This window comes from Calonectris borealis, chromosome 3 (assembly GCF_964195595.1).
Source record: "Calonectris borealis chromosome 3, bCalBor7.hap1.2, whole genome shotgun sequence".
Lineage (NCBI taxonomy): Eukaryota > Metazoa > Chordata > Aves > Procellariiformes > Procellariidae > Calonectris > Calonectris borealis.
The window spans coordinates 71,776,337-71,786,240 of NC_134314.1; positions in this window are offsets into that span (position 1 = coordinate 71,776,337).

Genomic DNA, 9,904 nt, shown 5'->3' on the forward strand with positions numbered 1-9,904 from the left:
CTCTGCCTCACGAATCATTGGGTCTGCAGAATCTCCCTTGTGCATTACAGCTCATGTTCCTGTAGATGAGTTCAGAAACTCTGCCTTTGATCCCATAGTAGTATCACATTGATCCATGAGTTTTTAGAGCTTATAGATTGATGGAGCACTACCATCCAGCAGCTAGCAGAACAGCTTTCCGGACTTCCACAAAAGAGATAACAGAAGAAATGTCAAGAAAGTGTACATGAAGAGCAAAAAATACAAATAATAAGTGATAAACTAACCTGCCCTTCTGTAATCCTTTAATGGCATGATTAGCATAATCTCCAATTTATGCTTTCAGCACCCTGTTGCCTTGCTTGGTCCCACTCCCCCATAAACATTCATATTCCTCAGTATCACCTGGTTGGAAAAAATGGATGAGGTCACTTGCTGAAACTTGTCCCAGCTTCACTCTCTTTGCAGCTAACTATGAATGATTCTCAGGAGAAATAAGGAGAAAACCATCAGTTCATTCTTTTAGGTAAGTTTTATTTCAAAAGCACTGTCCTTGTTCCATCATACCTTTAGCTTGAGTCAGTTCTGCAGACTCAGAAATGTGATGGTAAACAGAATAAAAGACAGACAAATATTTTGCAATTGAAAACTCATGACTTGCCTCCTGCAGCAGAAACATTTAGCAGAAGAGTGCTTGTCTCCTCGGTTCCCAGGCTGTGAGGGGGTCACGCAGGTGGAACAGGGGAGCCTTCATTTCCTCTCTCACCCTTCTTGAGCCCTGCTTTCAGGTCACAAGTATGGATCCTCAGAGCAGAGTCATTAACTGGAGTAAACTCCTGCAACAACAAATTTTATTAACAAATGTGCCTACTATGTACAACACTTGTACAAGTCCCCCCTGTTCCAGGTGGTACCCTTGCATTATGACTCTGTGTGGGTTAACAATTTTCAAAATCAGTTTTCAAAATCACTGGAACGTTTGGATTATGCCCATGACTCCCAACCACTCTTCCCTCTCTTGCAATAGTATGTCCTGACATGTCATTAACACAGACATGCTTGAATAAAACTTCCCAGTGGATACCATGATGAGCAAAAGGCATGCAGGAGAGCTGCTGACTCTAGGGTCTTTTCACCTTGTCTATCATGCCATCTAGGAAAACTCTTATTGCTTGTAGTTTAGTTCTATGTTTTCATACCCCCTGCTCCCTCACCCCAAAGTGCAATCTCAGCTTCTCTCAAAGACTCCAAAACAGTTTGGGATAGACATCTTGTTCTCCAGGTGTTTATGCTGTTTGGTATGTGCTTGAACTACTGCTTCATGTCTGTCTCGTTCATGGTATGCAGCTGTCCTACAAGTGTCAGTCCAAATTCCTTCTCATTCTTTAGCATGGACGTGGGGTTTTTGCCATCCCCCTCAGTATTGGACACATGTATTCTGCACTCATTCCCCAGGAAGACCCCTGACTATGCCAGCTTCAACAGCAGCTTTAATATTTTTGTTTTTCTTTCGAAGTAATCTCCTTTTAATGCTTCACCTAACTTGTTTAAATAATTACATTCATCTTAAAACCCAGGAAATCACACGGTAATACAAAGCTTGTCAGGAGGCAGAGTAGTTTCTGATGTCATGTTGGGTATTTGTTTTTAACAAGCTATCTGAAATATGTCCTATTCCTACAGCACTGTTATAATCTTCAACCTTCAGCAAAGGATGAGATGATACTTTCATCACCAGAAATGTGTTCCTCCTCCTGCCCCAGACTATTCCTCTTCTCTGAAAATCTAAAATAACCTCTGCATATGTCAAGAATGTATGTCTTTAAGATGCCACAGCATTCAGACTCAGCTTCCCACCCATTTTCAGCCAACTCTTTGCTTCACAGAGTTTCAAGGTTTTCTACATAAAAGGTTTTCTACAGTCTATACAAAACTGGATTTTCTATGGTGAACCTTTAAAAAATCACTTTATTTTTCATGGTGTTCCGACATATGTAAGTTTCTCTAAGCTAATATCTTATTATCTAAACAGATATTAAGAACTACTTTTCAAACCTGCATCCCTACATTTTCGCCATGCTTTCAGGCCTGTCACCTGTACTATATGATACCTTATGAATGTCCTTTTGCCTCTAGCTGTACAAAAGGAATACAAAACAGAAATAACCTCCAGAATCCTTTCAGATTACCTGTTAAAAGGAAAACCCACACAACAACGCCACAATGGAGCTCAAAAGTTAGAAGGAAAGCCTGAGAGCAAACATGCCTGGGGCACCTTATCTTACTCTGATTCACTGTTGACACTCACCTCATGGAGTTTGGCTGCAAGTTCATCAGAAGCTTGGGGATCCAAGAAACTAATGATGCTAATGGCTAGGAGCATATCTCCAGACGCAGCCAAACTGTTACAAGTCCCTTTGCCTTCCTACCTACTTCCTATACTGACTGCAAAAAACCATGAAGTATCAGAGAATTTAGTCCATTTATACATTTGTAACTGTATGATTGGAATCTTTCATGGGATAACATATGGAATAGGACTGGGATACTTCTCCAATTTTGCATAGATCCTTTTCCTGTGTATAGTACAAGATCCTGGTTCTAGACTGCACGGCCAAATCCTTTTTGTGTTCCCTGGTGAACATTGCTACTATTGCACTGTCTGGAAGCTTGTGAGAGCAGACGTATCATCTCAGGATATAGAAAAACCCACGTCAGTCAGGCTGGAAGGCACATCTTAAGATGCTAATTATGCCAGGATAACTTTATCCCTTGAACTGACCTAATCATCACAAGTTCTTTATTTACCAAGCTGAAAAAAGCAACCATCTAAAAGCTACGGCAGAAACAAGCTAAAAATGCTTCAGTCTCAAGCAATTACCACTATTGTCTTCATGGAAAAAGAGCTGAGAAAGGTTTTCTAAAACTGTCCATGTGTATAAAGGGCATAGTGTAACGTGCTGTCTCTTAGCACTACTCTAAGCCCAATGTACGTTATTATAGCTGTGAAAATCTATATTCACATTTAGTTTCCATGAAGAAGCCATATAGAAGAAAGTATCAACCTGTTGGTTTACGATCCCTAATAAATTATATAATTTGGACTTAAGTGTTTTCAATATTAGTTATGGAAGATTTTTCTTCCATAAACCAGTTCCAAACTTTATCGTTTAGTTCAACTCCACAGGTCACCAGAACAAACAATAAACTCCTACATCTTGTTTAATTGGCTTCTTGGCCAATACATCAATGGCTCCTTATCCTTTTTGTCCTACATGAAGCGTTAAGAACGTTCCAGTGAATATAGCACCAAAGTCAATATATTCCACTTTATTAAGTACACATAAATAGATCCAATACTAGTAGGATTCAAAGGGATTTTGGGAGGCAAAGATCATCACAAAGATAAAGATTAATAGGCACAGCAACACCTTTGATAGTCATCATATGTGCTGTCATCATGTATGTGTATAATTATATGCTGCACTTTGGGTTTTTGAATTTGACAGATGAATGAAAGTGCTTTCTACAGAAACAAATGAAACATTCAGCACTGGTGCTAAAACAGCTAACACAATATTTTCATTTCTATTGAATGTTAATATTAAAATGTTGCTAACTGTTGAACTTAAGCAATGAACCTTAGCACCTTGAAATTTGCTAAACTTTGTGCTCAAATTGTAACAAAGCATGAATTTATACATTATTGATCTAGATTTTGATCTAGATTTGAATCTTGCTCCTGGTGACCGTGTGTCAATCATGCAGTTACATCAATAGCTGCACAGTAAAAATATCTGTGTAACTCTTTTCCAGCATGTAACTAGAGGATTTTTTAGTATTATTTCATGGTAGTAGATAATTATTTTGTACAAGCTTTAAGTACAATTCCATCTCTCCAAGTCACAGATAATTTTTTGTCTTACCTGAGACATTTTCTGGTTTAATAGAAAAATATTCCATAGATGTGGACTTACACAATGTCGCAATAGAAAATTATGTCACGCAACACTGGGTGTGGAAAGGGCAGCCAAGTTCATCTGTCACAGGTATTCTTCCTTGCTCTTGTTTCGAGAGGTGCTCTCTGTTGCTTCTAGCAGCATCAGCTCAGGTGGGTGAATTTCCACATGGAGTTTTCCAGAACGATTAGATGTTCATATCCAAAGGGGACTTCTTTGTCTATGAGCTTTGTCATTTTGAACACTGGGTTCAAAGGCCTTCAGAGTGAGGCGGTAACAGAACAGTTGGCTCAAGGACCCTTCTCTCAGATCTTGGAACAAGTATGTTGAATAGTAGAGCTATGCTTTTTGAGAGAGTGGGTAGCATAAACTGAAGCTGAATCCATAGCCCTGTCTTGGCCTCTGCTCCCTTACACACAATGCTCCATCCACAGTTTTATGGCCCAGAAAGCTCATCCTCAGTACAACTTGTGGCCCAGGTGATTGAGCAAGGTCAAGGATCAGCCTCTCCCAAGAAGCAACAAGTGCTGCATCTCCCAACTTGACTGACCACTCTCCGGCTAGGAAAAACTTACTGATTGTCAGCTTGGAAGCTGAAGAGCTTATTAATGTTCAGTGTAGTCATATTTTACTCCTAGCTACCTACTATGTACACTACCCAGTAAATAACTGTGTGTACTCATAAGGTTGCATACAATTCTGCTTGCAGAGTTTTGCACATAGTAAAAGATAACCAGATAAAAGTGTCCTAATAGTGAAAAGGTTACAAGGTCACTCAACAATGCATGTCATGTAAAAATTTAAGAATATGAAAATAAGCCATAAGCAGGAGTCACTAAAACAATTCCATACTCCTTTCTGTCTTGTCCTCCAGACAGCTCCAGACGAAGCTGAACCCAAAGCGAGATCTCTCAGGATCTATCACAATATAACACATTTTGTCAATGCTGTTTAGAGGCAATAGAGATTAGAGACAATCTTTTTATAAGTCTGTAAGAGATTGTCCTGCTGGGGACAGTTTGTCTTCAGACAGTCTTGATTACAAGCAGGATCGCTGTAACGTTGACCTCAACAGCCAGAGGAGAGACCGGCTATCTAGCGCTGGAACTGTCTTTGCTCAGCTTTGCTTTCCAAACCCACCTCTAAAATGTCTCCCCAAATGGTGCCCAGAAGTGATCTTTAGCAGAGTGAGACTCTAGAAAAACTTCTTTTTAGTCTATCTTGCTGTCATCCTATTTCATAGGCACATCATCCAGGGAGATGAGATGATGCAAAAACCACCTCTGTTGAAAAACAGAAGTGCCAAGACTCAAACAAAGCTGTGATTCAGGAGTTCCAAAGCCTGCTCTCACATCAAATAATAGAAAGGAATAGCCAAGCACTGAATCACCATCACCTCCGTTGTCAGCTCCTCATGTGTCTGCATAAGGATCACCCTTACATCCTCACCGAACATTTTACATGCTCAAAGAGTGACTGGGCAGGTGAGATGAGCAGAGTAGTCATCTGTTTTCACAGAGAGGAAACTTTCAACAACAGAAATCATAGAATCATAGAATCATAGAATCATTAAGGTTGGAAAAGACCTCTAAGATCATCATGTCCAACCGTCAACCCAACACACCATGCCCACTACACCATGTCCCTAAGCGCCTCATCTACACGTCTTTTAAATACTTCCAGGGTCGGTGACTCAACCACTTCCCTGGGCAGCCTGTTCCAAGGCCTGACTTGCCAGATACAAATTTTGTTCTTAAATTAGGCACTAGAATGATGTGTTTTATGGAATTATATTCTGATTCAGCAGAGTTATTAAATATATGAGTAATCTCACTGCAGTCAATAATGGAGCAATATAGGTTAAATCGTCAGTGGTCAGCCAGAGCATTTGGAGGGTTAAGGGTTAAGTGTGAGCAATCTGTTTTGCTGGATTGAGCTTGTGGCAAGGCCCTCAGCTGTGTGTCTAGCACACTCCATTTGCAAATCTACCCCTAAAGAACAGCAATATATACTACAGTATTTTTCTTACTTTCTTTTGATTCACTGTTCTGTTGTACTGATAAATGAACACTTAACCTTGAAAGTTTTTGATCACTAATGATTCAGATTTTGAGTACAATGTCAAGCTCAACAAGATTGTCTGAAACATTCTTGGTCTGTTTTTAAATCTTTGTAATGCCCAACACTGGAAGCAGCTTTTAAATCGCCTAGCCAGTCAATGTCTTACAGGTGCCTTGAAAGAAGCAGGAACATCTATTTATACCTCCGTGAACCGAGTAAATGCATTTAGACGTACGTGACGATATCTAGCCTTCAGTACCCGTAAAATGTCAGTGAGAAGGCATGCGGATGCATGTGCTCTGTTATGGATTAGGGGTGACCAAATCAGGAGACACCCTTTCAGGCATCTTTCAGAAACTCTATCAGGACATTAAATACAGTCACACTTTCACTTACTTTGCAAAGTCATGGTAAATCTGCCATTCTCTAAATTATTTGGATTAGTTGAAGCCTGTCTTAACCTACACTGAGCTTTCTCAGTCCCTGTTTCTCTCCTCAATATTTTTGGTTTTACTGAGGATATCTCTGGCCTAAAGCAGGTTCCCTGGGTTGGTGGAGGAGATGAAAATCTGCAAATGCCTGAGAGAAAGTTTAATTTTTTTTTAAGCTAATACATTTCAAACATGGTTAAATGATGTGGGAACATATTTAATGTTTAGTTTCCCTTTCAGAAGTGATTCAATGTCTAGAAGCATTTAGACACTTTGAAAGACTTTATTTAGTGTATATACAAGCACCCAAAAATATGTTTTTTGAGCATGCAGGAATTTTTACAGGGGTCAGTTTTATGTTGCCCAGAATGTTCAAAAATATCTGCATCATGAATTAGTGCATTGTGGAGTTATAAGAATTTTGCAAGGCAATTCAAAGATTTACTAAATAACCTCTGTCATTTAGTACTGACAAAAAGATGTCTGTATCTTTCCATGACATCTGCCCAAGGGATTACGGAAAAAAAAAGAAAAAAAATCACTGCTTTGATGCTGGCAAACTAGTGCTGGAGAGCTTATCACATGCAACCCAATCAATTCCTCAAAGTGATTCTCTGGATAACAAAGTCATCTTCTCTGTTACTTGGCAAAACAACAAAAGAGTGGGATAGAGTGAAGACCTGTCTATTTTTATCATCATACTTGTCCACAGAGAGAGAGAGAGATGGAACTTACTATGGAACTAAATAGAAAAGCACTAAATGAGAAAAAAAAAATCTACAATCCCTCTAGAAAAGGTTTAAAGGGAATTCTTCCCTCCTACAAAAATAACTTTAAAAGATCACCGGGATATACAGCATAGGAACAGAGCATAGGTCTCCTCCTTCCTCTCCAGCGTGCTTCAAATTCAAGCCCTAGACTGGCCAGTGTAGAGTTTGAAGATTCATCCTGTTTCAGTGCACAGCTAATCATCGGGAACTTCACACATGTCCAAAGAAATGCAAATTACTGCCAGCTGTGATTTGTGCCCTTGTCAAGTTGGAACAAGAGAGCGGCATCACCTTTCCTGTGTGGTCATCAATGTGCTGCCATAAAATAAAAAGGTTCAATATTGATGCAGGTCCGCCCTGAACTAGATATGAATAATTTTGCATTCCAGTGCCTTTCCGTACTATCCCTAGTCATAGGCACATCAGACAGTTATGTCCTAAATCAGCAAATCCAATTTCCTGCTATCTCAGTCCCGTCACTCTGTGTAATGCCTTTCATGATTAAGCTACTCTTGTTTAAAAGAACTCCTTGCTTTAAAATAGTGCAACTGCTCTTTCATAGCCCTCAGCACACAATCACTTGATTCTGCTGCTAAATAGATGAAAACATGTCTCTGATGCAGAATGTCATCAGGAAAGCAGACAGGAAACATGTTTACAGAAATAGCTCCGTGATCCAGTCCATGCCCATCAGACTCTGCCACCCTCATGCAGTAACATTGTCAGAAATCTGATGGGAGCCAAAAGCTTCCATAGAAGTTAAAAGGGGAAACGAGACATGCAAACCAGACCTCTCTCACAAGTTTCTTCCTCAGGCTGCAAACTGTTTGGGGGCAAAAGCATGGAATAACGCATAGCCCCCACCTTGCACAGCGAGGCCAGAGATCCTCAGTGGAGTCACTGGTGCTGCTACAGTGTAAGGCAGAAAATCAAGCTGGAAAAGTCTCCCCTTTCTTGCCCTGTGTGCTTCAAGAAGAGCTGCTGCCAGCAGTAGCTCACCTGTTGACTGCTGCAGTATTTTTCTCAAAACTCTCTAGGCCAGCTGGATGAAAAATACTGAGTCAACTATAGTTACTATTAATATTCCACTGAAAAAGAGATTAGGATCATGTCATCCTTTTCAACATTCAGAAAGGTAAATAAATAATTCCTCACAAATTCATACAGAAACTCCAAACACTCAACCCCTTTGAAAACTCACTTTTATTAAGAGACCCAAATGAAGATACAGGTATTTTACCTGAGTTTTAAAACACTTTGTAAGGCTGATTTCTAGAATTGTGTTCTCTGCTTTGTGAAGTTTTATCAACGCTGTCTTGATTTTCCTTAATCTACTCTGGACTTGGTGGAGGTAAATTTCCAATTAGTGTTTTCTTTCTTTTTTTTGCAGAAGCTGTACTGCATCATAGACATCACCTAATTTTATCAAGTGCCTATAGGTCAGGGATCTGGCATGTGTCATTTCACCTCTGAGAGAATATTTCCAGTAAATGTTGTTTTCAGTTTATACTTAAGAATGGATGTTGAGATGACTCAAAAACTTCATGGTAAATTGCAAGTGAATTTTAAAAATTTGATTTGGCAAAGATAGTGCATGTTCGGTGTGTTACAGTATGATAATCAGTAGCTGTCTAAAGAGGTGATCAGCAGTTCTTTAGTAGGGAAAGGTCAGAGAACACAGCATGAGCTACTTTTTTAAATATGCTGGAACATAACTGTTCTCAGACAGAGAGCTGTCAAGTTTTGTCTTCTATATGAAACTAGAACTGGAGCAATTGTTTTTGTGTACATGGACGATAACAGAATAGTGTTTCTCTTTAGGAAAAGGTGAAGTAGCTCTGCTCACTTCAGGACAAGGTGTCAGGATATCTGGAGGTTGATTAAAGCTCTGCCTATCACTCCCTGTGTGATTCTGGGAGCACCCTTTAATCACTGCCGCTGACTGTGAAAATGTATTACATGCAAAATTATTGTGAAGCTTAATTCATTGCTTGTGAAAGCTTTGAAATCTTGAGATCTGCATCATCTCTTCTTCCCAGTATTTTAAACTGAAATAAAAGGTAGAAAAGACCGTTACAATGAGCAAGTATAATCTTTTGCACATCAAACACCCAATGATTCCTGAATCTTGCAGTTCAGTTTGGGGGTTGATCCTGTGCAATGTGCTTTGGTCTTAATGCAATAAAATGTGCATGAGTCCATTTAAGCATGAACCTTATAGTGATTGCCCATCTGCTTAAAGCAAGCATTTGGTCAAACACTTCGTGGATGGAAGTCCAAGTACTTAGAAACCAGTGGATTTAAAAATCTGCAAGCGCTGTTATTTATGAGAGACGTTCTCACTTGTAATCCTTGGAAGGTGTTCTCATATGGCAAACTCTGACGCTGACTTCAGACAATGTCTTCAGCTTTGGAGTGTCTCCCCACAGGAGCAGAGGAAGGAGTCTCATTTACACTTCCAACTGTACCAGCTTGCATAATTAAAGATGATACACTTCCCTTTAAAGTACCTTTTATAGACATCAACATGTTTATCTTTAAGGAAAAACATGAGCTCGAGATTATAACATCTAATTTTATTTCACATTCTGAAGCTTCCAGAGTGCTTACAAAACATTAATTTCAGACATTGTTCAAACCACTAGTTAGGTATCTGGCAGCCATACTGTTTATGCATGAAACAATCTCTGTTTTTAATCTCCCT